The sequence below is a fragment of the Camelus bactrianus genome, chromosome 5 (assembly GCF_048773025.1).
Source record: "Camelus bactrianus isolate YW-2024 breed Bactrian camel chromosome 5, ASM4877302v1, whole genome shotgun sequence".
Classification (NCBI taxonomy): domain Eukaryota; kingdom Metazoa; phylum Chordata; class Mammalia; order Artiodactyla; family Camelidae; genus Camelus; species Camelus bactrianus.
In genome coordinates, this window is record NC_133543.1 from 86,186,672 (window position 1) to 86,211,501 (window position 24,830).

At 39.9% G+C, this 24,830-nt stretch overlaps 1 protein-coding gene across 7 annotated transcripts in view; it reads left to right on the top strand.

The window, feature by feature from the left end:
- The window catches only part of NEMP2 (nuclear envelope integral membrane protein 2), a 299,056-nt gene that overhangs the window by 183,616 nt on the left and 90,610 nt on the right, over positions 1-24,830 (top strand). For 5 of the 7 annotated variants that reach the window (XM_045512007.2, XM_045512009.2, XM_074364266.1 and 2 more), the window contains one exon: positions 9,424-11,704. The gene's annotated coding sequence lies outside the window, so the exon portion shown is untranslated. The remainder of the gene's footprint in view (positions 1-9,423; positions 11,705-24,830) is intronic. The other 2 variants (XM_045512008.2, XM_074364265.1) reach the window with 2 other exon arrangements.

The following is a 24,830-nucleotide window of genomic DNA, read 5'->3' on the forward strand; positions in this document are numbered from 1 at the left end:
TCAAATAATTTGCAGAAATTCAACATACAACTAGTTTAGTTTCCAGTAGTTTATAAGTTGGTTATTTACTTGTATTGCAATCCCTGTTGGGGAAAAAAAAAAAGAAATGAAATCATTGGATTCCCAGATGGACTACAAATGCTTATAAAATGCAAGTGAAAATACAGAATTACAGATTTTGGGGTGGGTAGGTAGGACTTTAGAAGTCATCTAAACCAGTTGACTTCTATAGGTAGGACATTTATACTCTGCATTGCTGATATAAAGAGCAGAAATAATAAAATTTTAGGCAGTAAATACACCAAACGTCTAATTGAATGAAGAGTAATTCTGTTTTTATTTTAAAAGTTTGTCTTTAAGACAAATGTAAATGGAAACTTTTGAAAAGACTATCTAAAGAGAATTTCCGGACATTTTTTAGGGATTAGTGCCTTGTTTTTCTTCCCCTCTATCCTCTCTCTCTGGCAGTAGTGGTTACAGCTCAGCTACTCTTTCTCTTTTTTCCCCACCTTTTCCCCTTTCTCTGGCATTCACTGTGCAAAACTGACATAGTTAACTATTCCATGACACCATTTCAGGCCTCAACAACACCAACTACTGTGCACTCAGTCCTGGCTGTTACAGAATGTTTGTGTCCCCCCAAAATTCATATATTGAAATGCAAACCTCCAATGTGATGGTATTAGGAGGTGGGCCTTTGGGAGATGCTGAGGTCATGAGGGTGAAGTCCTCATGAATGGGATTAGTGTTCTTACACACAAGACCCCAGAGAGCTCTCTTCATGCTTCTGACATGTGAGGACATAGCAAGAAAACAGCCATCTGTGTACCAGGAAGTGGCCCTACATCAGACACCAAACCATCTGCTGGTGCCTTGACCCTGGACTCCCCAGATAGCAGACTGTGGGAAATGAACATTTGTCATTTAAGCCATCCAGTCTATGGTACTTTTTGTTATAGCAGCCTGAGTGGACTAAAACACTGGCCGTTACTAATTCTCCACTAACTGCTCAAGGCCAGTGGAGAGTAGGTGAAAAAATACTCTGCTTGGTCTCTGGAATTTATCCAAACCATCTTGCATTTGCATACTTCATTCTTGGCTTGCTTGCTTCTTCCTCACAATTCCATGTTTGGCTTTTGCTCTTCTCCACCCAATTTGCTGAGATTGACAGCAAGTCTGTGCTCATTCTGCCACTTTGTCTCTGCTCTTGTCTCTTTTTCAAGTCTACTGCAGACAAAGGACCCACCAACTTGAGTTAAGCATTCCACATGGCAGATATGGTCTCCTTGACTGAGGTACATGCCTTGTCAACCAAGATTTAGAGCAAAGGAATAGGAAAAGGGCTTGGAAAGGAAAAGAACCTTTCTTGAAGTGAATGGGCAAGAGTTGGAAGAAAGTAGAAAGAGATAAAGAGACAAAAAGATAACTACATTTGTGAGAAGCTAACTAAAGTGGACATAAGTTTTTCCGGGGAAGTGAAAAACCAAAGGAAAAGTACCCAAATGCATGACTCTCCTGAAGGAGGGAAAAACATGAGACAGAGAAGAAGTCATCCTAAGGAAAATTCCTCTAAGCTAGACACCAAAATGTGCTCTTGACCTGGGACAGATGGCAATCATGGGATGGAGTATTTGAGATAGAGCTGCAGGAAGAAGGGCAGAGCAACAGCGGTTATCCTGCTCTCTTCACTTGGAGAGAGCCTGTATGTTATCTTTTTTTTTTTTTAACATTTTTAATTGATTTATAATGTATGTTATCTTTAAGTTGGGTTGGGAGAGGTGGTGAATGTATCAGATACAGGCATGTATTGGGAGAAAAAGAGAAAGCAGGATGGGCTCAAAAAAACACCCACTGCACCAAGAGTCTTCACGCTGTGGTTGACATATGAAGAAATTTAGTGTATTAATATTAATGAGTTGTGCTAATAGTCACAACAAATTACTCAACACTGCCTTCTAGGAGCAGACACTTGGAAAGGGCAATGCACGTATTGTACAATAAGAGATTTAAAACTATTGAAATAAACATGGTTCTGTTCACATCCAATTGCCAAGTTACAGTTTGAATTATATTGTTGTGCTTACCCAGATTATTATACTGTTGTGCTTACCATCATGGCTTATCCACTTGCCCAGGATTGGCAATGATATATGGTAGCCAGAAACATTAAGGACCTTGATTTCTTAATAATAGAAACTATTGCTGTATTTTTTTCATTTCCTACTGTAACAACAATCTCTAAAGATGACAGAGTGAGAGTTTTTGCCAACTATAAATATATTCCTTAAATAAATTTTTCCAAATAATTCTGATGTTGGTAAGGTTAGGGGCTTTTATGCAGATTGCTGGTCAAAAGATAAACAACCTTTAGAAGGGTAATTTGGCAAATTGAACCATGGGTTTCAAAGGGGTCAGTTTGATCCAACAGATTCACTTCTAGGATATTAGCCTAGGTTTATAAACATTTAAGAAGAGGATATTTACCACAACATTATTTATAAAATTGAAAAACCAAAACATCCAAAATGATGAATTGGTTAAGTTATAGCACATCTATATGACAGAATATATTTACTTATTAATAACTTCGGGAAATGCTCATGATACAATAGTAGTGGTCAGAACAGGACAGAGCAGAACAAACTATAATCCCTCTGCCTAAATATTAAAGGCAATTTACCAAATGTTAGCAGTGGTTTTCTCTGGATGACAGCATTACAGATAATTTTTATCCTTTGTTTAATTTCCAAAACTTTCAACAACCAACATGCATTACTCTGAAAAATCAGGGGGAAATTTAAATGTTACTTTAAAGAAGGATCCTTTGAAAGCAGTTTACAATGAAAGAAAAATGAAAACAATTCTATGTTTATCTATTTGAAGAGGGCAACAAAAATCAGGAACGTATCCAACAAATATGTACGTAGTGAGCCATTCATATGTAATTAGTCCTGTATAACTACGCGTCCGGAAAGCCTACCATGTGTCAGATATGTGTGTGTGTGTGTGTGTGTGTGTATCACTTGTGAATATGTATGGTGTATATATATTTATCATGAAGGCTTTAATCTTTTATTTTTCTGATTAATCATTCAGGCATTTATCCACTTGTATCTTCTTGAGAGTGCCCCTCCTCCAGGGACTGATGCAGTCCCAGGCTTTTGGGATTCTTTCATCATCGAGCTTCCACAGCCAAACAGCAACAGAATTGGCATCTGGGCGGCCTCTAATGTCACTGTTTCTCACTGCCTGTGTCTCTGCAGTAGACTGGGTCCCCCAGATGCCGTGCTGATCCCGCACTGCTTGAAACCCTTCTGCAGACTGCGTGGTTCTTTAGGGGAGGACAGAGGGGTCCACTCTCTCCAACACTATAGTTTGCAGGGCTCCGCTATTCCTTCATTTCACAGACACAGCCATCTCCCAAGAGTGCTGGCTCCATGCAGGCCAGTCTGGTTATCTCCAGACTCATAGCCACCCCTAGCCCCATCCCAGGGATCAAACCACCGGCAATCACTGTCTTTCTGATAGGTTTCAATTTTGCTTTACAGTATCTTTCTTGGATTATATAAATTTTGAGTCATTCTTCTTGTTCCTGTTCTTGCAGCCTCTCAGTTTGCCTAACAGTCTAGGTTCATTTGTGTAAGGGCTATTTACATTGCTGAGAAGGTTCCTGTGGCAGGCTGCCCAGATGCTTAGGATCCAGAGCCTCTGAGCACCAGGGCAGTTACACAAGGCCCCCTGTGTGCCTCGTTGTCGCCCTCCACTCCTACTCACACATACTATGGATGGGTAGGCGTTCTGAAAGACTGAACACTCCACCTTCCTTGTATGTTGAGATCAAGAAATAGGCAGGTTACATATAAGGTGGCATTTTTCAAACAAGAATGGACACCCAGAAGCAGATGGACAGTGTGAAGCCAATTAAGAGGCAGAGAAAGATGTTGTAAAGAGGTCAGATTAGTCTAGGCTTCCCACACAGCACAGCCATGTGACAGCTAGCTGTCCTGTCTGAGAAGGAAGGGAGGACTCTGGTGAGGCAGGCCCCCCAGTGCTGCGTGAAGCAGTGTGATTGCTCCCTTCTCTGCAGGGCCCCCAGAGATCTTGGCAACATCACTCTGGCCCCCCACCTCCCCCTTTGCATTTCACTCCACTTCCTTCACTTGCTTTCAGCCTCTTCTCAGGCACCCAGTATTCTCCTGATGTCTGAGTTTGGTTTGTTTCCTGACAAGGGAGAAGATCTGATGCAAATATACCAGGGGGTGTTAACGTTGCAGTGTGTGACTTTTCCAAAGATGTGTATACCTGGAGATTATTTGTTTGATTAATAACTAAGCAGCTACTGAAGGACACACACTAGGCCCGTATTATACTCTAGAGAATTAAAAATAAATAAATAAATCTCTGCCCTAATTCCTGGTCTAGAAAGGGGAATAGACTCGTAGAATAGTTGTTCTGCATTGTAAGATTTTCTTAGTCACACAATGGAAGGAGTGATGGTTCTGCCTTGGATGGGGCACAGGGGCGAAAGTCATGAGGTTGACAAGAAAGTAGTAATTGGACAGGTCATGAAGAATGAATTTAATGGGAAGACTCAGGAAGTACGGGCACTCCCCAGCCAGCACAGAGGCAGTGAAACAGCGTGAAGTAAGAGCAGTGAATTAGGGCAATAATTGTAAAATGACGCATGACTGGTTCCAAATGACTTCAGAATGAAATGTGAAGAGGGCAGAGGCAGAAGATGAGGTTGCAAAGACCCAAGTTATGCAGCATCCTCACATGATACCCTAAGCCGTGCGGATTTTATCCTGTTGCTGTAGCTCCCATCTTCAATGAGTGCAAGACTCAAACCGGTAGTGGGAGACATCAGAATAGTAGTTGAAATTAGGGAGGAGGGAGGTGATTGGAAAGGGAACAAGTAGGACTTCTGAAGTGCCGGCAAGACTCTTTTCTTGTTTTATACTGTGGCTGTATGGTGGCTCACTTTGTAATAATTTATTGAACCACATATTTATGGTTTCAGTACTTTTCTTGATGTATTTTATACGTCCCAATTGTAAAAAAGTATTTTTTTTTTTTTAAATCAAGTTGGGTAATTTGTTGAAAACACAGATTCCAGGGCCTCACACTCAAACATTCTGAGTGTAGGCCTGGGCAGGAATTCAGGAATCTGCTTTTTTCAAACAATTACCTTGGAGGATCTGAAGCCAAAAGGGACCCCTAGACCGCATTTTGAGAACACTGCTAGTGCTGCTGGGGAGTCACCCAAAAGGCTTCAGCAAGAAATTAAGAACAAAGATTTGCCTGTCTGAATGTGCCAGATTAGGTAGCGGAATAAGCTGAGAATGGCTTCTATTTTATACCCAATGGCACTCGCAGGTCCTATATTCCATTCCCTTTGTGCTTTTGAAAGAGATGTGACAAATAAGGTGCTAATGATACATGAGTACTTTTGGGGTTTCTAAAATATGAAAAACTTTGAACCCAGTACATTAATTTCTAATAGTCAAATTTAAGGCATGGAGCAAGCCCCTGGAGTACACATTTGGGGGCAAGGAGCAACTTTCTAGAATTTTTTAGGTGAGTGCATCCTTAGCCTATGAGTAATAGTTGTTCAGCTACTGACCCACCATCATTATGTCATGTACTTAGCGATGACTGATTAGCATCGATGCAACTAAATTCTTTTTCTTGTGCCCATTATCCCATATCAGAGGGATATTTTTGTGACATAAAGCAAACAACATGGTATTCTTCCAAGCCCTAATCCCTACGGGAAAAAAAAAAAAAAGACACATTTTGTTGCAGAGTTGTTTTTCCTGTGATGTCCACAGAGTTGGAAAGAGAAATGGGAAATTTTACTTGGCCCTAAACAGACGATGGGAAAGTCCAAAAGTATGACAAAAAATTTACACAGATTTTTTCCCCTCATGATCGAAGTACTAAGGAAATGCTACAAGGTTTTTTAATTGTCACAATTATTTCTTTCTGACGAGAGTGCATCCATTCATTAAATCAGCAAAAATGTTTGTCTGACAACACAAATTGTTGGCTAGGATTAAGAACATAGGGACTCATATACTTCTGATAAGGATATAAATTGGTGCAATCACTTTGGAGAGCAATTTGGCAATATTTGGTCAAGTTAAAGGTGTGCATACTCTTTGACTCGGAAACTGCACTCCCCGGTATATTCTCAGAGCAGCTCTCTTAGGTGTGCCCAAGAGATATGTACAAGAAAATTCACAGCATCAATGGTTGTAGTAGCTAAAAATTGGAAACAAACCTACGTTATATCAAAAGAAGAATTTATGATACTGTATAGCACATGGAAATATATACAAGATCTTGTGGTAGCTCACAGCAAAAATAAATGTGACAATGAATATATGTATGTTCATGTATAGCTGAAAAATTGTGCTCTACAGTGGAATTTGACACAACATTGTAAAATGACTATAACTCAATAAAAGTTAAAAAAAGAATCTATGAGTAAAATTGTGATATATTCATATAGTGAATATAGCTAAGAAAATAAATTAAATAGAGCCACATATCTTCCATGGAAGAATCTCACATACATGATGCTGGATAAAAGAGCAAGTTGCAGATGAATATGTACAACATGATGCCATTCATATCCAAGTTAAAAACTTGTAAATACTACTGTACTCGGGGAAATTACCTTGCTACAATGGAAGCCTGTGAGTCTAACAACAGGCAGGCTATCCAAGAGATCACAGAACAGAAGGGTTTACAGATCAAAACAAGATGTTAAATTACATGGTTTATTAAATCAGTTGAAAACACACAGCAAGAAGCAAAGTGAAAGAGATGGGGTAGGGTCACACATTTGACATGTAGGCATATCTTGGAAAGATGACATTACCTGAATCCTCAGTCCTGTCTCTGTCTCCCTTGATAAGGGTATGCTAGCAAGGACCAGAGTTGAGATTTGAGCGAAGTGGCTCAATACATAGAAGGTGCCCTGGTCAAAACACTTGCTCTACGTGCCTCTATCTGGCTGATAGCTGTAATGCAATTTGCCTGATGAGCAGCTATGGATTTTATTTTCCATTCATTGTGCAGGGGATGTGAGGAGCCAATGGTCAGCTGAATTGTGACATTGTAAATAGCTAATGCCTCATATGCGTCCTGTATCTTCAGCATGTCATGAGTATTTGATGATTCACAGCCTCACATTTATTTCGTATATCGTGACTGTTAGGTGTCTCTTGCTCTTTCCATCCCTTTCTAGTCACGTTCATTATACAAATGCTCTGCTTACTTTATCGATGTCTGACACATCTCAGAGGTTACTAACTTACTTATCTTACATTTTTTACAAAATTTGCCTGTCTCATAAGCTATTTGTTTCAATTCTTAGTTTCTCCGTATGTGTTCATTTCTCTTATTTTCTAAGGCAGAATGGAATATTCTTTTTTTAATTGAAATTATACAATATTATGTTAGTTTCAGGTATACTATGTAGTGATTTGACATTTTCATAAATCACAAAATGATCACCACCATAAGTCTAGTAACCATCTATCCCCATATGAAGTTATTACAATATTATTGACCGTATTCCTTCCCCTATGACTTATTTGTTTTATAGCTAGAAGCTTTTACTGCTTAATCCCCTTCACCTATGTTGCCCACCCCTCAGACCCCTCCCTTCTGGCAACCATCTGTTTGTTCTCTGTATCTATGAGTCTGTTTTCATTTTGTTTGTTTTGTTTTGTTTTGTTTTTTAGATTACACATAAAAGTGCAATGATATGCTATTTGTCTTTCTCTGTCTGACTTATGTCACTTAGCATGATACCCTCTAGACCCATCCATGTCACAAATGGCAAGATTTCATTTTTTATGGCTGAGTAGTATTCCATCACATATATACCACATCTTTATCCATTCATCTATCAAGGGATAGTTAGGTTGCTTCCATATCTTGGCTGTTTTAAATAATGCTGCCTATGAACATTAGTGTGCATACTTCTTATAGAATTAGTATTTTTGGTTTCTTTGGATAAATATACAGGAGTGGAATTGCTGGGTTGTATAGTAGTTATATTTTTTAATTTCTTGAGGAACCTCCTTACTGTGTTCCACAGTAGCTGTCTTAGTTTATAATCCCACCAATAGTGGATCAACACTTGTTATTTGTTGTCTTTTTGATGGCAGCCATTCTGACAGATGTGAGGTGGTATCTCATTGTGGTTTTGACTAGCTTTCCTGATGATTAATGATGTTGAACATCTTTCCATGTGTCATTTGGCCATCTGTATGTCTTCTTTGGAAAAATATCTACGCAAATCCTCTGCCCACTTTTTAATCTGGTGTTTGTTTTTTTGATGGTGAGTTATATGAGTTATTTATTTTGGATATTAACCCCTTACTGGATGTATCATTTGCAAATATCTTGTCCTATTCATTAGGCTGCCTTTTTGTTTCATTGGTGGTTTCCTTTGCTGTGCAAAAGCATTTTAGTTTGATATAGTCCCATTTGTGTATTTTTGCTTTTGTTTCCTTTGCCTGAGGAGATCCAAAAAATATCACTAAGACTGATGTCAAAAAGTCTGTATAATCTGCCTATATTTTCTTCTTGGAGTTTTATGGTTTCAGATCATACATTTAAGTCTTTAATCTATTTTTACTTTATCATTATATATGATGTGAGAAAGTAGTTCAATTTTATTCTTTTGCATGTAGTTTTGCATGAAGAAAACTGTCTATTTTTCCCAACACCATTTATCAAAAAACCTGTCTTCCCCATTGTATATTCTTATCTCCCTTGTCATAGATTAATTGACCATGTAAGTGTAGGTTTATTTCTGGGCTCTCTATTCTGTTCCATTGATCTATGTGTCTGTTTTTTGTGCCAGTACTATACTGTTTTGATTACTGTAGGTTAAAGTATAGTTTGAAATCAGGAAGATCCTAGGAGGCAAGGGCTGTGTATTGATGGCTTTCAGACCTTTAGCATTTGACTGGTACAGAGCATATAGCAGCTTCCCAATAAATAATTGGTGAATTACTGTTTTTTGGAGGAGGGGATAGTTGGCAGGGTTACATACAGCTGGGAGTGATGCTCTGTGTCATTCTGGACCAAAAATATACCTTTTACTATTTAGATACGTCAAACAATTACTTCTGGGTTCGAAAATTCAAATTCTTGAGAGTTTGGATAACTGACCTTGATAAAAGGAATATGATTGTGCTTTGTTGTTGGAAAACTTGTGAAGTCAATGTTTTAGGAAAGACTTCCATTGCATATAAGAGAAGTGAACTTCAGGCCAAGGGTGGAGGCAGCCTGATCTCCTGAGGGCCTAGAACCAAGAGCCAGGAAGACTGGAGGAGCCAGGAAGCACACACTCTCTCTGCTTTTCTCTCTGTAGATTTCTCTTTCATTTTCTTTTTACAGGTGTTTTTACGGCCTCAGGGCACACAGCCCCAAACCCTAATGATCCACAGCTCCCCAGTGACATCTTTTGTGTTGGAGAAACCAGGACAGACTGAGATGAGCATTCCGAACTCCTGGGAGAGACTCTGATCTGCCCAGCTCAGGCCAGGAGGACACTCTTCACTCAGTATGTTGTGTGATAACAGACTGAGGTAACAGGCATTACAAAACTGATTTTATATCTTCTAAGGAAAAATGTGTAGCAAATATATTACTAGTTAAAACCATGTTGTACTGTTGGGTTCTAAATTCTCAGAAGTCTGGGAGGTTTCCTTCCTTGAAGGGTGAAAAAGCAGTAACAGATGGACCTCCCCGTCAGGCCCATCTTTGTGGGCACCTGGAACACATCTTTTGACCTCTGCTTTCATTTGAGGAGGCTGACCGTGCCCCGGAGGTCGCGGCAGTCAGTTAGTCCCTATCCATTCCCGATGGTGAAGCGTGAAGAGGCTGAAACCGAGTAAATCATTTGCAGAAGTTCAGTGGTGTCAAAGAGCTGGTCCAAAGACACACTGTGATGCTATGATTTTAATGAGTCCCAGGAACAGTCCCAGAGGCGGGCGTGCAGCTGCCAGGGGAGCAGCTGGTGGGCTCCTGGGGGGCTGCGGGCGGCTGGGCCTGGGGGGAGGGAAGGCGCAGGCGCGGGTGGCGGCCGTGGCGTCCTCGCCGCAGTCTGGTTCGCTCTGCTTGTTAAATTGGCAACAGGGGTTGAAAAATGTACGTCTAAATCTATTTCTGGCTTTTAAATGTGTGAAGGAAACACATAACTTTATTATTTTATTTTTGTCAAGTTAAAGACAGAGACAGATGCCCCTAAAGCGTATGCATTCTATAAAGAGTTTCTATTCTTTGGTGAAGCATCTTTGGAAGCAGAAATCAAGGACACATAGGTCATCTCCTCTAAGTTTTCTAGAGGAATATTGGCAATAAAAATAATAGAGTCGGCACTGGTAACTAATGGAGATGAAGGAAATAAAACCAGGGACGATGTTGGAATTTTTTAAAAAGAACTTTTAAAAGAAAAACAATGAAGTAAGTGTTGATGTAATATGAATATGTTATTATTTGTTAAAATGCCAAAAATACTGCAGATATAAATAACCTTTTAAAATGTAGTGAGAAATACAGGGGCGCTTATAAAAATTTCCTCACCAGAGGTTTTTGGAAATCTTCAAAGCTTATCCTTTTGTGAATGGTCAGTCAGAGTAATTAGGAATGAAAGAAATCTGGGAAAATAAAAACATATTAGCAATACAACAGATAAATTCCTGGGAGGGGTTGTTATGATAAATTTAACTTCAACTGTAGTGCTTCGCAGTCAAGGAAAATCTTATAAAACAAAATATTGTAGACATGTATTTATTCAGAAGGTATTTTTGAGCACACACTGTGTGCCAGGCACTGTGCTACATGTGGGAAATATCCTGGGAAATAAATAAGTTGGATGCTGTCCCTACGCACGTATCCCTGCCTAAGCTTCGAGTTGATCAGAGAGAACATCACAGACATCAAATCAAATAGCTGCACGGGACTTAAAGAGATCACTTAGTCCAAACTTTTACTTTACACATGAGGAAACTAAGGCCCAAACTGTTGTACAAATGAAACTGACTGTGCTCTTGCCCTCTCTATTTTTGCTGTCTAAAAGAACCGTCTCTTGTCTTACAGGTCCATCTAAAATCCTCAAATTGTATGCTGTATAACAAATGTAGATACTAAGCCATGTCAAAATATTCTTTATAAACTTTTCAATATTCCTATTGCTTTTCTGGAAATGAAACAGGAAATCAAATTTTAAAAACCCCAAGGTCCAGTTTTCCATATCTAATCCAGTTTTTTTCAGGAAATGTTAGCCATGTAATTTCTATTACCATCAAAAACAGTCATATTGTGTGATACTGACCATCTGTTTAGGAAATGGCAGACACGCTTGGAAAATCCAGAATAATAGGAACTCAAAACCATCATTGGTGAAAGAGGTTATCAGTCCAAGAAGATGTCACTCCAGTCAGATGTGGATGAAGCATCATTAGATGGACCATCTGGATTTCACGCCTACCTACGCTCTAGACCTCATGTGATAACTGAATGTCCCTGGGCTGTCTGACCTGCAGTTGTATTGCACTGTTAGTACAGTGCTTGCCACCTACAAGGATGTTGTGACAACTGCTAAAGTAGATGATATGAAGCATTCTTAGCAATTCAAAAGAAGGGTGCTGCATAACTACCGAAAATCACTATACAGGTACAGTCTTTTTTATTTTTATGTACTCTTAATGTGGTAATATGAAAGGGCATTCCTCAAGGTATGTTTGAATGTCAGTGTGTATTTCATTCCATTTGGTATTCATTCTAATTTTCAAATTGATTATAATTTTCAGTTTAACCTGGCACTAAAGGGAACCTATCATCAGTTGAACTATGAGTCACAATGTTTGAAAAAGAGAAATATTTGGGTCTCTGGAGGTCCCCTTGTCTATTAATCCATAACCAAAGTGAATTTGGAGATGATTTCTTAGCTGAATCCGGATCATTTGGCCATGGACTCAGATATGTTGGAAACACATGTTTGAGAATCTTTTTGGCAGGATGACTTGGATTGAAGCCTCAACATTTAGGAAAAAAAAAAAAGGTAGGGGGGAGGAAAAAGCACAACTAAACACAAGCTAATAAATCCAAATACCTGACAGCACTGAAGCTGTCAGGGATGATGGTGACCTAAACTATTACAGACTAGTATCTGTACAGCTCTTTATTTTTCTTCCTCCCTCCCTCCGTCCCTCCCTCCCTCCCTTCATCCCTTCCCTTCCTCTCTTGTTCTTTTTTTCCTTCTTATAACAGGTTTATTAAAATGTAATTCACATACCAAAAAGTTTACCCTTTGAAAGTATGCAATTCATCGCTTTTAGTATATTCGCAAAGTTGTACAATTATCACATTTTCATCAGCCCCAAAAGAAAACCCATACCCATTAACAGTCACTCCCCAGTGCCTCTCCTCCACACAACTACTAATCTACTTTCTGTCTCTATGAAATTGCCTCTTCTGGACATTTTATATGAATGGAATCATACAATAAGTGTCCTTTAGTGTCTGGCTTCTTTCATTCAGAGTAATGCTTTCAAAGGTCATCCATATTCATCCCCTTTTATGGCTGAATAATATTCCAATTATGGATTTTGTTTATCTATTCATCAGGATATTTGGGTTATTTCCACTTTCTAGCTACTAAGAATAATGCTGTTTTGAATATTAGTGTACAAGCTTTTGTGTGAAAATATATTTTCAAGTAGAATTGCTAGATTGTATGGTAACTCTATGTTTAACTTCTTGAGGAATTAAAACTGTCTTCTCCAAAATGACTGCATCATTTTACATTTCCACCAATAAAGACTAAGGGTTCAAATTTCTCCACATCCTTGCCAACACTTGTTATTGTCCAAATTTTTTATTATAGCCATCCTGGAGGGTGTGAAGTGTTATCTAATTATGATTTTGATTTGCATTTCCTTAAAGATTAATGGTGTTGAGCATCTTTTCATGTGTTGTTGGTCATTTGTATATTTTCTTTGAAGAAATATCTATACAAGTCCTTTGCCTGTCTTTAATTGGGTTATTTCTCTTTTATTGTTAAATTTTAAGAATTCTTTATATATTCTGGTAAAAGTCCATTAACAGATAAATGATTTGCAAGTATTTTGTCTCGTTCTATGCATGTCTTTTCACTTTCTTGAAGTGAACCCCCAAAGTTTTTAATTTTGATGGTATCCAATTTCTCTTCTTTTGTTGTTGCTTGGGCTTTTGTTGTTATATTTAAGAAACCATTGCCTAAACCAAGGCTACAAAGATTTATTCCTATATTTAATTTGAAGAGTTTTGTAATTTTGACTCATATTTAGGTCTTTGATTCATTCTGAGATAATTATTCTATACTATGCAAGGTCAGGATCCAACTTCTTCTTTTGTGTGCAGATAACTAGTCGTTCTGTTGAATTGTCTTGGTTAGTTTCCTTATAGAAAATCAATCGACCATAAATGGGAGGGTTTGTTTTTGGACTCTCAGTTGGTTCTGTTGATCTAAATGTCTATCTTTATGCTACTACTACACAGTCTTGATTGCCGTAGCTTTATAGTAAGTTTTGAAATGGAGCAGTGTGAGACAATTTCTGCAAAAAAGCCAGCTGGAATTTTGATACGTATTACATTGAATCTGTAGATCAATTTAAGGAATATCACCACTTTAACAGTATTAAGTCTTCCAATCCATGAACCTGGGGTGTCTTTCCATTAATTTAGATCTTCAATTTCTTCCAGTGATGTTTTAAGTGTTTTCAGTGTGCAAATCTTTTACTTACTTTGCTAAATTTATTCCTATTTTATTCTTTTTGATGTTACTGTAAATGAAATTGTTTTCTTAGTTTCACTTTCACATTGTTCATTTGCTAGTGTACAGAAATATATTGACATTTGTATCCTGAAACCTTAGACACGGTTTGTTAGTTCTAGCAATTTTTTTAGTAGATTCCTGAGGATTTTCTATATACAAGAACATGTTATCTACAAATAGAGATAACTTTACTTTTTTCTTTCCAATCTCAATGCCTTCTGTTTCTTTTCTGGGCCTAATTTACCTGTCGAGAGCCCCTAGCGGGATGTTGAGCAGACACGGCAAGAGTGGAAATCCTGGTGCCTGACTTCAGGGGGAGAGCATCTGCTCTTTCACCATCATGTCTGTTTTAGTTGTGGGCTCTTTGCAGAGGACCTTTATCAGGTTCAGGAAGTTCCCTGGGTAGTTCTCTTTAAGTGCCATTGATGGGCAAGGCCGAATTGTTTAAACTAATGAGATCTAAGAGTTCTTTTGTGACTTTATGTCCTTTTCAGTAACGTAATAAGATATAGAAACAATGCCCACTAGAGTCAGGTTATCTATTTTTTTCTGGGAAAGGCTGCATATTGCAGAAGGAACTCTTCTGTATCTCTCTTTTCCTATCCCCCAAGCATTCCTCTTTATCTCTCACCCCATGAGAGCAAACAACTAATTGTTGCAGGTAAATAAAATAACTTCTCTCCACACTGTCCTTATGCTTGTAGGATGCAGTACATTTGTGCACAAACTTTAATAGCACATATGCCGTGAATGTTATATAAAGTAAGCTGCAGGAAGTCAGTAAAGGTGTCAACTCGAGAAAATCATCTAAACAAACTTCTAAGACATGATCAAATCCAAATGACAGTTTGGTTCTCAGGAGATCTGGCAAATCAGGACTTGCTCTGCATCCTGGAAAAAGAATTGCTGATTTGGTGGTGACGGTGCTGATTATAATGATGATGATGATAAGCATCACCAGTTTACTGTGTGAGAGCTACTGGGTGCTAAGTAGTGCCTTTAAGAAGCTGAAGCCCAAGAGCCAGTGCAGTTCTGGTCACCCTGGTAAAAACAGTCCCAGCCATGGAAGATGCCGTGTGGCAGAATTAACTAACTGGCTTTGGTTCCATTCTCTAACTTCTGTTCTCTATTTTCCAACTTCCTATTGCCTATTAGCATGCCATTTTCCCTGATGGCCGGTATTCATCTCTCACTTTCAACTTTTAGCACTTTGCTTTTAGCTCTGTTTAGTGTCTAGGGACAATAAGCACTGCCCTTGGCTGCCCCATGGACCCCTTAAATGTCAGAATAGAAATACCACGTGTCTTCTGTTTCTGGAACTGACCCTGCACGCACCCAGGTTGACTCTGCTCAGCCTTGCATTATTTATATATGACAATTACAATCTGAAAAGCAAACCATAACATTAAAAAAAAATCTTTGATGTCCTCATCATATGCTTTCAAAGCCAGGTAACGAATGGGCTATGCTCTGAGTCTTAATCGCAAGACCAATTCTGCTCTTTGAATTGAGAGCCAACTTTGTTGCCTCTGACAGAAGAGAGATTATTCTTTGCTATATCTTTCCATTCTGCCAACTCCCAACATTTTAGGCAAGAATTGTGGGGATAAAAGGAACTTTAAAAGAACAAAGAATATCCCTCTGCTTTCAGATGAAACTATAACCCAATCACTGAATAAGTTAGAAGTTAAGTAATTGGGAATTATCTCCTCTGTCTAAAGATGGCATCATTTATCCCTACCTGATAACTTCTCAGTGGAAGTAGGGGGCGAAGGGATGGTGGAAGAAAAAGAGATTGGGATACATGAAAACTCGCTTGAGTACTATACCTTTTTCGGGTCTCTGTGAAGGAATTTGGGTGTTTCTCAGGAAATGCCATTCATCTCTATGTGAAATATGTTTGTGGTGTTCCATGCTAACTTGGAGAGTTCAAGAACTGCTAGAAACTGATGGTAAGGACAAGGAACCACCTAGAACACCTGGCAAAGGATGAAGAACTGAAAGACAAAAGGAGATGAGATGTGATTTTAGTTTGGGCCACGCTGAGCAAACAGTGAGACAAACAAAGCAGTGGAAAGGCAGGATGGCTTGCTACGGCCTTGATGAGTCATCACACTGATCAGCTGCGAGCGAAGTGGAGCGCCTGCTCGGGTCTCGGGCTCTGACCTGGCTGCACAGTGAGATGGCGTGTCCTCGGAGGCTTCTCGTGTGGCCTCCCTAAGAACCTCAGGAGAGGGATTTTCCATTTAGCTACTTGACAATAAAATTTAAGCCCTGATTTTCAGGCAGTTTCAAGAAAGGACAAAGCTAATGTCGTCGTAAAAGCCTGAAAAACAGAAACAATTAAGGAAATGATCATGAGACTCTAAGAACCATTTCCAAGATTGAATCATAAAAATGTAAGCTAAAATCTTAATAGCAATAGTCATGGTGATGAGGATAAAGAAGGCAGTACTGCAACGAAAGAGCTCATTCAGTTCCCACATGGCTGTCCTAAGAGGAGCAACTCTAGCCTAAAGGACATATCAAAACTTGTTTTTCTAAAAATGTATAACCCTATTATTTTTCAGAGAATTTGCATTAGGGGGCTTATTCTGAGTAAATTTCCCCAGAGAAACATTATGCTCTCTTAGTCTGAGGATGTAGAGAGTACAAATAGTGTCAGAACAAGAAATGGAAATGACCCTCAGAAATTAAACAGGGGCCAAATGGAAAGACTGTGCAGGTGAAATGTTTTTCAGTCATTAGTGTATTTTCCTAGTCTCTCTGATAGAGCTGATTTAGTTTGGGTGAGGGTAAGGGTGGGATCTGGCAGGGTGGGAGTGGGGAAAATTCTGGAATCCTTAGAACCACAGAACTAGAAAGGGAAAGGAAGAATATAAAATCCACCCTTTGTTCCTTCACCTGGATTAGCCTAAACAATTTTCAAACAAACAATACCTTCTCAAGAATACTTCTCTGAAAAAAAAAAAAGATAAGTTACTGACCCTCCAAATGGAATCTAACTTCACATGACAGAAGGGCCTTGGGAAGACCCTTGGGAAGCTGGCTTTAATTAAAACTGAAGTGGAGTGGGCTACTTAAGAGCTAGGAATTGAAATGTTCATAAGTCCAATTACTTAAGTATTCTAAAAATTATTTTTAGGAAAAAAGTCACAAAATGTAGTTACAATGTACAGGTAAGATTATTAAGGAGAAATTTTTATGAGAAACAAGTAGAATTAAGGGTTAGGAACTGTGACAGCCAAGGCAGCTGCAGGAGGGATCCAAGAGCACAGTTCTCTTCAACCTGGAAGAGGATGCACTGCAGGGAGCGTTCCCTCTGATGTTCTCAGGTTGTGAGCAGCTCTCCGTATTATATGAATCGCAGTTCATGAACCCCATGTTTGTATGTAAGAGTTTACCGTTCTGATCAAATACAACTTGAGATGGGATTTAATTTGAACACATTTAAGTTTGAACACATTTTATTATGTACTGAATTATTGCACTGCATAATATTTGGACATAAATACTAACGTATTTTTTTCTTCTCATTTTTCCATTTATTTAACATCCAAAACTAAGGTCATCATTTATGTCCTTAATGCCAAGTACTACTTAACTATCATCCTTTTTTGGTCCTAACTTTCTTATCATGTACATGCTTATTTGATTCAGTATCTGCCCCTCAGTACCTGAGTCCATGCTCCTGGCCTGGGGTTCTCTGTGCCCAAGTATTTTAGCGCAAGATCCCTCTGCTGTACCCTGATCCCATCCACCCATGCTCCAGGATTGGGGCAACTGCTTTCTGCTCCCATTCCTGCTCATTGTGTCTTGGGCAATGAAAGGATTGGGGTGGCAAGAACTCTGGACCATGACGTCAGACTGCAGTCTTCAAATGAACACAACAGTAAATGTTACTATGTTATGAGTGGTGAAGAGGGAGACCAGGGATGGCAAAGTGAAGAGTGAAGAAGGGTGGGGTAGGGTGGGTCTGTGAGAATAGGTTGGAGATTCCTGGAGACCTTAGATTCCTCTCTAAATTATAGTGATGTGCCAGTGGCACCCCAACACCAGGAGGCCAAAGCAAGCAAGAGGAGACCTCTTTGGACTATAGTAGGTGATGTGATATGTCACCCAGATCCCCTTCCAGGAATGAAGGCCTTATTTCTCCCAAATGCCAGGAGTCCTGGTAGCCAACAGTCCTCAGCTGTCAGCCTTCTTTAGAATTGCCTCATCCTCAATCACAGCCTCTTGTAGCGCCCTGTATCCAGTGACTGGTCACATACAAAGGCCATAGCTTTCACTCCAACGAAGAACATCTCTGAAGGTTCATCTCAGCTTCACAGCTGAGACTTCCCTTGAGACTTCACCAAAGCCCATTTCTCCCTCTGCCCATGCTTCCTGTGCTTCCATTCCGCAGGTGGTGATGCCAAGAGCATGACCCAATACACTACAAACACCAGTCTCCATTTCCATCTGCTATCTGGGGAGCCCAACCTGTGGAACTGAGTGTGCACATCTGTAAACACAGGGGTTATGACACCGAAAACACAGGCAACAGAAGAAAAAATAGATAAATGGGACTTCATCAAAACTGAAAAGTTTTGTGCATCAAAGGACACCATCAACAAAGTGAAAAGACAGCCCATGGACTGGAAGAAAATATTTCCAAATCATATAATTAATAAAGGATTAATATCCAGAAGGTATAAAGAACTCCTACAACTCCATAATAAAAAACAACTCAATTAAAAAATGGGCAAATGACTTAGAGATTCCTCCAGATGGCCAATAAGCACATGAAAAGGTGTTCAACATCACTGATCACTGGGGAAATGCAAATTAAAACCACAAAGAGCTATCACTTCACACCCATTAGGATGGCTATTAAAATAATAAGTATTAGTGAGGATGTGGAGGAATTGGGACCCTTGTGCATTGCTGATGGACATGTAAAATGGTGTGGCCAATGTGGAAAACAGTATAGAAGTTCCTCAAAAAATTAAAATAGAATTACCATCTGATCTGGCAATTCAACTTCTGGGCATATACCCAGAAGAATTGAAAACAGGGACTCAAACAGATATTTGTACACCCCATGTTCATAGCAGAAGTATTCACAATAGACAAATGGTGGAAGCAACCCAAATGATGGATGAATGGATCAAAATAGGAAATATTAGTCAACCTTAAGAAGGAAGGAAATTCTGACACATGCTAGGAACGGAGGAATGGGGAGTTAGTGTTTAGCAGGTACAGAGTTCCCTTTTGGAATAATGAAAAATTCTGGAGATGGATGGTGATGATGATGGTTGTACAACAATGTGAGCATCCTTAATGCCACTAAACTGTACACTTGTAAATGGTAAAATGACCAATTTTATGTTATGTATATTTTACTACAATAAGGAATTAATTAATTAATTAATTAATTAAGAAAATACAGGAATAGGATCAGCTGTGCTTTCAGTCTCTCTCCCGTTCTAAAGGTTTGTAATCACATTGTTACCTTCGCAGCCAAATTTGGGTTGGTATGATTTCAGGGACTAGATTATACAGCGGTTCTCAATTTTGGCTGCATATCAGAATCACTTTGGGAGCATTAAAAAAAAAAATGCTTCAGTCCCACCCATAGTGATTTATATGTAATTGTCTAGGGACCTAGGCTTTGGTATTTTTGAAAGCTCCTGGTGATTCCAATATGCAAAATACAGTTGAGATTTACTGAGCTAGAAGAACCCCAGCCCACACCTTCCCCACCCACTTGCTATTACGCCTGAGGATTTGGCCACTTGCTTATCTTTCTAGCCCCATCTTTCCGACTCACCTCCTCCTACACACACCCAAGCTGCAGCTGAACCAAATGACTCGTTATTTACCCTCTCCTGTCAAACCCTGTCTGGCTTCTGTCCCTCTGCTCATGTTCCCTCTGACAAGATTGCCCTCATCTGACTGATGCCAGACCCAGTGGACCCCTTCTTTGGGAAACTTGCCCTCAGCATCACTCACTAGGCTGTACCAGGTGCCCTCCTCTAAAATCTGGAAACACTTTAAACCGCTGCCCTTAACACAGCGGTGAGAAGTCCCGGTCCCCAGTGCTGGGATCCAGTCTCTCCTCCTGAGTTTCCGGGGGTGAAGCAAGACACCGAGAAGTTATCAATAGATGTTAGGTAAACAAATAGGTTTCTTTTATAAGAGATGATTTATCCCACAGTTGAATAGTATTTTATTTTATTTATTTTATTTAAAAATTTTTTTTAGTAAATGCTTCGGGAAGGATTAACGTTTCAGTGTAAATAAGGCAGTTTTCTTTCAGCATTAATTGAGTCATTATTATGTGTCTGGGATTATGCTGATGCTTTACTTAGAGTTTCTCCCTGAATCTCTGGGGCAACCCTGGGAGGCAGGTACTGTCATCTCCGTGTTATAAATGAGGAGCCAGTGTCAGACAGGTTAAGAGCTTGCCTAGGATCCCAGCTAGTGTGCAGCGGAGCTGCGAGTTTCATTCCGATACAAGTGATGACTCTAGATCCTTCCTGATTTGGGGAAAGAGACGGAGCAAAAATGTAGGAGGTCACTGGGAATCTAAAAGGAGAAGAGAGGCTGTTACTGGTAGGAAAGGGGAACTGAAAAAAAGATGAAGTCACAGACAGAAAAAACAGACTTTGAGATCTTGCCTGTTTTGCTCAGGCCTCAGCTTGACTGGGAGTAGGTATTTAAATCATAAGCACCGGGATGGACGGTGGGCACTGTGAGACCCTTGTTTATGCCTTGGATACACTTCAGTTAAGTTCAGCCCAACAGTATTTATTGAGGATCTATCACATGCCTGAAACAGTGCAAGATGTCTGAATTCCAAGCACAGATGATATTAGATCTCTGCCCATGTAGAGTTCTCACTCTAGTGGGGTGACGTACACTAGCAGCAGACACCCCAAATACAATGGTGTGTGTTCTTATCATCAAGCTCTGTATCAACAGCTGTGGAAGTGCAGGGGGACCAAATTTTCCATAGAAGTGAGGGAGGGTTTTACAGCAGGACTGACATTTGAACTTGAATTTGGTGTGTGACTAGGGATGGCCACATGGAAAAAGAAAACAGAAGCTCAGCAGGCGTGAAAGCATAGATTCAAAGGACCAAGGGGGTTGGGAACCAGCCAAAGAGTCAGGGCTGTGGGAGGGAAGAATAGGACAGGATGATCTATGCCAGGCTAAGGAATTCTGACCTTATCCTGTGAATTGATAAACAAGAGAGTGATGTAATTCAGTGTGTATTTTAGAAAAAAACATATTTTGATGGCAGCATGGAGGTTTGAATGAGAGAACAGTTAGAACTCTTACAAAATGAAACATGAGAGTCCAGGAGTAGATCTGCACTACATGTGTACGTGGAAGAAAGGATCTGTAGGGCTTAGTGACAAATTTTTAAAAAAGAGAGTGAATAAAGGGAAAAGGCAAGGGTCCTAGGTTTCTAGTTTAAGCAGCAGACTTGATTGAATTGAATTAGAGACTGGAACCATAGGAGTGGTTTTAATCACGTGGGATGTGAAGTGCCCCAGAGACATTCAGTGAGGCCAGAAATGACATAAGAGGATGTGATCCGAGATGTCAGATTAGGGAGGTAGCAGAATAAAAAGGTTATCAGTTTTTTTTAATGAACACCAAACTGTTGGACAACATTACATCACATCTGGGAGTAGACCTGGGCTTTGGCGCTGAAGGACCCGTGCTTTCGGACTTGGCCGCTTGGTGCTGTGACCTTGGGGCTGTCCCTAGCCTCTCTGAATCTCAGGTGTAAAATGGAAACAATATTAACCTGCCTTGCAAGGTTGTATTCAGATTAGTAATAAAGTTTGCAAACTCCTAATGATGCTGGACTGAATTGGTACACGGTAGTTTCTGTTAAAGCTCATGGATGGAAAGACTTGGGTTAAATTTGAGAGAGGGGGTGGGCCTGTGTTCAAAAGAAAGAAAAAGAGGCCAGGAAGGGGACTGTGCCTGAAGTGACTGGGGTAAGGGAAGGTGGACTTAACTATATGGAGAGAAATGGACTGTGACCCTCCATAGTCCTGTTCAGGTCCCAGAAGTAGGTGTTTGGGGTAGAAAAAAAGACCATGACCACCTTTTCCGTTTAATCCCCTCTAGTCACCCTCAGAGGATTAAAATCATTGTACTAGTAGGGTTGGTCTTCATGTTGACCCCTTTCCACCCACTCCCCAATAAGGAAAGCAGAAAGGGAGGGAGAGAAGGAAAAAGGCACCTAGAGATGGACAGAAGGACTGCCCCCATCTGCCTACTCATGCCTGCATTTCCTGTCAGAGTGTAACACAGTCTTTCTTTTTATACTAGAGGAAAAAGTCAAATGAAATTCATCAATTCCAAGTTACAATCAATTAATTTACAACTTAAAAATGGGGTCCTTTCTTACTTTGATAAGAGGAAGGAATGAAAAGGGGAGATTTGAACACAAAAAAGGGAAGGACTATTGGAAAAATTGGTTTTAAAAAAGTCTAGAGTGAGGATATAGAAAATACACTTCAAATTTTGCCCAGAGTTGGTTTCCAATATTTGACGGGCATTAGCTGCATGTAAGATTTTCAACGTATGCATCTGCCAACAATGGCAGCTGTGCATCTAGAAATTTGTAAAGCTGTTGTTGTTATGTTGCTGACTTTGTTCTAAGGATCTTTCTTTGCTGAGAATTCACAGAACTCTCTACCTTCCTGAATGTCCAGACTCCCCACGTGTCAGTGTTCGGTGCAACTCAACACAGACAGATGCAGTGTACGCAGGGTGTCAGAGGCCACACCAGGAGTGAGATGAATAAAAGGTAGTCTTTGTCCTCAAGGAGCTTCCAGTATGGAGAAGAGTGGGGGTTGCAGCCGTGGTGGTGGAAGCACATAAGAAGGGGGGGCGGGGCAGGTGACCAGTGACCATGAAAACAAATATGTTTCTTAATTCCCCGACATGACTGGGACCTTGACCCATCTGCAGCCATTTTGTAATCACTGAAACAAGCCTAGCTAAATTATTCAAAAATCTCTAAATGCCAATTCCATTTAATTTTAAATAACAAGCATCCCTGAGAGGGATGACTTTCGGAACGATGACTTAAGGGAAAAAAATTTTTTTTTTCCCTGTGCAGCAGGGTTTCTGCACAGGAAAAAATTCATTGCTTCCATCCCCACATCCCACACCCGGCATTCCACACCCCTTGGTGTAAAAATATTTGTATTTAAATAATTTTAAATGTCATGCATTTATAATTAAAAGCAATTCTGTGCTCAGAGGAACAGAAATTACTGACTTTAAATCAATGAGAAAACTAAATTTTCCTCAAAGGAAAATTTTGTGAGATTCAAAGGTAGTATAGATCAAGCTAATGGGACATACGCCTATTGGATGTATGTGGTCTCTGGTGTGACCACTATTGTAACTGCTCATTTCCAGCGGCAAGAGTGTATAGGACATTCCAGCAAGAGTCTTTTGTTTCTCCCAAAGAGTTTCTCCTTTCTCTCATTTCCTTCCCACCTTTGAGTACCAAAGGACTAGGTATGTACAAAATGTTTTCTTTTTCTTCAAAACTACCCACCTCTACCCTATACCCTTGGTTGGTGAGATCCCTCTGATTGAACAGCTCCTAATGCCTGCTCAACATCCTTTCTGTAATACAACAGCCTCTCTCTCCATTCTTGACCCCAGCCAGGGAATTGCATCCCCTCAGCCACAGTGATTGGTTCACCAGGGTATGGAATGGAAGATGAGCCACTCAAAGCCTTCACCAAGGAAGATGGTGTATTCCTGATAACTTTGGGGCACTCCTTGGATTCCACTCTGCCTCTTGTGGTTGACTTTATGTGTCAACTAGCCTGGGCTCTGGTGTACGGTTGTTTAGTCAAACACCAATCTAGATGTTTATGTAAAGGTGTTTCTAGATGTGATTAATATTTAAATCAGTAGACTTGGGTAAAGCAGATTATCCTCCATATTGTGGGTGGGCCTCATCCAATCAGTTGAAAACCTTAAGAACAAAGACAGGTTTCCCAACAAGAAATTCTCCTCTAGACTACAACATAGAAACACTGCCTGAGTTTCCAGCCTGCTGTCCTGCAGAATTTTGGACTCAAAGCTACAACATTAACTCTTACCTCATTTTCCAGCCTGCCAGCCTGCCCTACAAATTACCCCCACAATCACATAAGCAAATTCCTTAAAGAAATCTCTTTTTTCTCTGTCTTTCTCTCTTCCCCTTCCTGCAGCCTTTCCCCACCTTCTCTTCCTCCTTCTCTCTCTCCTGTTGATTCTGTTTCTCTGGAGCACCCTGACTAATGTACTACCTAAGTCATATTTTCACCCTTAAAAAACCCAGGGTTTTATGTATGTGTTTGTTTAAGCCAGCTTGAGTTGTGTTTCCATCACATAACTAAGGGTCTTGACCATTTCTGGGTGTAAATGGACAGAATCCCCTGTAGATTAACAGATGAAAGATTCCTCCAGAATTCTGCCTTATTTGTTACTACACAATAAGTTACTTAAGGGCCGGGATTGTGTTTCATGCTTTATTTAACTGCCCTTGTGTAGAGTTCTTGGCACATAGTCAAGTTAATAAAGTGCTGGGTGAGCTAAATTATAGAAGACGGTGACCTGGAATGCTCAGCTCCTGGAATTGCCCTGATAGTGGGAGATGCAGATCCTTTGACATTTAAGAAGCCCAAGAGTGACCACAGGTTTTTATCATTTGGTTATGATAACCATAACACGTATCTTCAGCAATTATTATTTTCATAGAATTCCTTAGAAACTGTTGCCGTGTGTTTTCAGTTACGTCCTCACATGTGTCTGTCTGTTATCAATACACACGGGTGTCATTCTAGGTGTTTAGATTGGACGATGCACACTTCTTAGCCCCATCAAACCAGCACCCCTCTGGGAAGAGTCTAGTTTAAACCAGGCCAGCTCCCTCATTGCTACGTTGTTATGTTATAGTTTGCTTGGCCTG